Below are 4,462 nucleotides of genomic sequence, written 5' to 3'. Positions count from 1 at the left end.
ATCAAAGATTTATTGTGGCGTGTTTCGTCGAGTGAGAGGTTCARAAGTTTGAAAAGTTATATTGRAAATGAAGATGCCAGTGAAGCTGTTGTGTCAGGGGTTTACTATAGAAACTAGTGCCAACGATCCTAGTTATTTAGAGACCTTGAAGTCTGATAGTGTTCTCCTCCTCTTTGAACAACAGATAGAGGTTAGAGCTGAAAGTAATCTAAAAGAACTTTCGATTTTACAAATTTCAGTTTACAAAAATAGTAAAGTAAACTGAACCCATCAAAATTTGTTAAACTTTCGAAAGCTTCCATACTCAGCGCTTCTTCATAAATTTATTAAACTGAAAATGTTTGAGAAACAAACAGAAGACTTGAAACATGTGGGATCCTCAAATAGAAAATATTTTGGTCAAAATAATCTTTATAGAAAACTGACGTATCCTGAACAAAGTGTATTAGGTTTGCCACGAAGATCRCYGTAGAACTTAAAAAATATGCATACATACTACTGTGGTCAAATTGAATTTTGACCAGTTCATCTCCTTCAAAGTAATCCCMTCTTGCTAAAATATATTTATGGCGACGAATTTTCCAKTCATCACAGCACTTGAAAAAATCCTCCGTCGTGATGGCCATCAGATCCTTCTTCGAATCAGCTTTTATATCCTCAATTTAGACAAATTTCATGTGAATTTACGGAATAGCCAGAAGTTACGCGAAAGTAAATCAGACGAATGCGGTGGTTGCGGCACGATATTGGTTGAAARTGTAGCGAAACTATCCCCAATGACCAATGCAGTATGAGATGGTGCAGTAATCGTAACTTCTGGCTATTCCGTAAATTCACAGGAAATTCGCCCTTCTTTCTTTAATTAATTTAGACAAAGTAAAACTCGAAAAATTCACTTTAAGAGCCTCACAAAAGGACGCGTTTCTCAAATACTAAGGTATGAGAAACACGCCTAGCTTCCACGTCAATACTGACAGTTATAACTTTGAAGTCGTTGATCATTYCTTCTATTTTGGAACCAGTTTTCACAGTAAAAACAATATCAACCCTGAAATCCAACGCTACTTCCGACTGAGTAGTAAGAAGTTCCTCTCTCGGCGAACAAAGACCAAATTCCACCACTTGCTCATCATCCTCGTCCTATATGGGCTTATGAGTTGGCCYATGGGGTGTTGAAAAGAAAGGTTCATCGGAAGATTTATGGTTTTTTGAGCATTGGCAACGGYGAATACCGTAGTCGATCTCCAATTGGCGCCACAGCGAAAAACAAGACCGACTACCGCATTGTAGTAAAAGAAGAGGATATCTGAGACTCTGCACACATTCTCTTCGTTCCATGAATGCGCTCATCTGTCTAAACTGCCGATAACGGACCATTACAGGATAACTTTATAATTTGACAATATATAGTGTATGTACATATATTGTTCAGATCGGTTGACTATAGTATAAAGCTGCCACACAAACCGACTGATCAAATATATGTAAGTATCCGAATGGAATTTTGTTTTTATTTCTAAAGGTTCGGTTCAACCAAAGTTAACGATTTTCTTGTTTAGTATATATGTACATACATATGTACATACTTAATTCAAATGTTTAGTGAATTGTCTCCGCGTGCACCACGGTGCATTAAGAACACGAATTGGAAATACAATAAAACGCCAAAGCTCTAATAATTTTTCGATATAACTTGTTGAAGCAGCGGCAATGGCAACGAGAAACATCAGCAATGTCGGTTGCACGCTATCGCATTAGCAACGGCATCATCAGTTGCAACAACAACAACAACAGCAAAGAGAAAAAACAGCAAGCAACAAGCAGACAGCATTAAAATTGAAAACGTAAATACTCGAATAAATAAGAGCGAATACACACCCACACACACACACACACATACTTGAATACTAATAAAAGTACATGTGTGTGTGCTCATTTATTGCACCAAGTGTGAGTATGAGTTGCGCGGAGCTTGAGGGTGTATGCAAGACCGCCAACGATGCCGATACGGCTCTAGCCGGCTGTCTGTCCGGCCGAGCGTGCGGCGGTCTGTGGGACGAAATCAATTAAACTTGCACAGCCCGGTAATTGCAGTCAAACACATTGGCCCCGCACGCGCCGCAGCGCCTCGACTGTTGGCGTTGTTTGTGCCGCCGCTTGTTGGCTATTGTGCTAATTGAGGCACGTAACCGTTGCAAGTGCCCACACGCATACACAACGACGAAACGACGACGACATTGGCTGTGGCAAGAACAAAAACAACAACAACAACGAAAATGAAAATGAAAACCAACAACAGCAGCACTCAAGTTGTACGCAATAATGTGTGTGGGTATATATGTGTGTGTGTGTGTGTGGTTTGTAGCAGCATGACGGTATTAAATGCTTTTGCAAACAGCAATAGCAACAACAGCGGCAAAAGCCCACACAGTAGCAGCAAAAACAGTTGTTAGCGTTCGGTAATTCACAGCAATGCCGGCATTGACGGCAATAAATCAAATAAACAACAAATATAAGTTGCAACAAAGCAAACAAAACGTGCCACATACAAATCTCTAAATAAATACACCGTTACGCACGCACATACTATTAATGCTTACATTTCTGCGTGTGTGTGGTTGGCGTTGTTGTTGTTGTTGCGCCGTCGGCAAATAATTTTGAACAAAAAGCAACAAGAGCAACAACTATTCGACAACAAAAGGAAAAAGTTTTGCATATTCAGTGAATTGATTGGCAATTGGCTGAGGCAACAAGGCGCAAACCCCAAAGCTGAGACGCACAACTGTTGCCAATGCGAAATCAATTGATTGGAAATTAAAAGCATTGAAGCCGCGCAATAAATGCAACAACAACGCAAGCACTCAAACATTTATAACACACATGAACGAATATACGTCTCGACTAAAACAAAAGCAATATATGCGTGTATGTAGTTGTATAAAACCTAAAGTTTAGTCTAACCAACCCTGCAGGACATTTTAAGTGAGCTATGAAGCAAAATATTCAGATCGTTTCCGTCCTCTGCAAGCAATATATCAGAGTTCTTAAATAAATATCTATCGATATATTTGAGAAACAAGTAAAGTGGAGTATTTATGCCAAAAATTAAATTACGATTACCAAAATTTGAAAAAAAAAAACAAAACAAAAAAGCAACGAAAATTATTAAAAAAAATTTCTTCAGTGGTCTTACTGTAATATGTATATTACATTGTATTGGGTGGTCAAAAAAGTCTTTACGTATTTTGTCAATAGATGTCGTTGCAGTCGTATATCTCCAGTACTATCAAACACATTTTGTCATACGCCAGTTGAAAAGATGAGATTCTGAGCTTCATTTAACCAAAAAAAAAAAAAAACAAACAAATTACGGAAAGTTGAAAAAAGTTACAGCTGATCAAAAATGAGAAAAAATAATGAAGAAATTCGCTATATTTTTAAATGTTTGTATAAAAAAGCGAAGAATACCACGCAAGCCACCAATAAAATTTGTGAAGTGTACGAAGACGATGCTGCATCAGTTGGTGKAGCACAACAAAGAATCGCTCGCTTTCGTTCTGGAAATTTCGATGTGAAAGACGCCCCTCGCTCTGGTCGACCTGTCGTCGAAAAAGTCGATGAAATTATGGAAAAGATCGACCTCGACCAAGACCGTCACATAAGCAGCCATGACATCGCTAAGGAACTTGGCATTYATTATCAAACGRTTTTGAACCATTTAAAAAAGGCTCGCCACAAAAAGRAGCTCGATGTTTGACTGCCACATTAATTGTTTTTGATTATTGTAAAGGACTGAATTAACATCTGCWATTCTTTGCTGAAACGAAATGAAATCAAACCATTTCCGAAGCTAGTGGCAACAGGAGATAAAAATTGGATCAAATACGACAATAAAGTGCGAAAAAGAACATGGTTGAAGCGTGGTGAAGCTCAACAAATGTTTTGTTTGTTGGGATTGGAAAGGARTCATCTACATTTTACTGTCAACTACTGATGAGATTGAAGCAAGTCATCCAAAAAYAGGTAAGGAAGGGCTAAGTCCGGGTGTCACCGAATATTTTATACTCTCGCATCAAATACCGTATTTGTGTAAAGTTTTATTCCGCTATCRTCATTGGTTCCTAATGCATATATTATACAGGGAAGGCATCAGATGGAATTCAAAATAGCGTTATATTGGAAGAAGGCGYGGTTGYGAACCGATTAAACCCATATTTCGTACATGTCATCAGAGTGTTAARAAAATATTATGTACCGAATTTCATTGAAATCGGTYGAGTAGTTCCTGAGATATGGCTTTTGGTCCATAAGTGGGCGACGCTACSCCCATTTTCWATTTTTAAAAAAATCCTAGATGCAGCTTCCTTCTGACATTTCTTCTGTAAAATTTAGTGTTTCTGACGTTTTTTGTTAGTCGGTTAACGCACTTTTAGTGATTTTCAACATAACCTTTGTATGGGAG

Source organism: Bactrocera latifrons, unplaced genomic scaffold, assembly GCF_001853355.1.
Source record: "Bactrocera latifrons isolate USDA-ARS-PBARC rearing strain unplaced genomic scaffold, ASM185335v1 scaffold_245, whole genome shotgun sequence".
NCBI lineage: Eukaryota > Metazoa > Arthropoda > Insecta > Diptera > Tephritidae > Bactrocera > Bactrocera latifrons.
Note: the sequence above shows the minus strand (reverse complement) of the source record.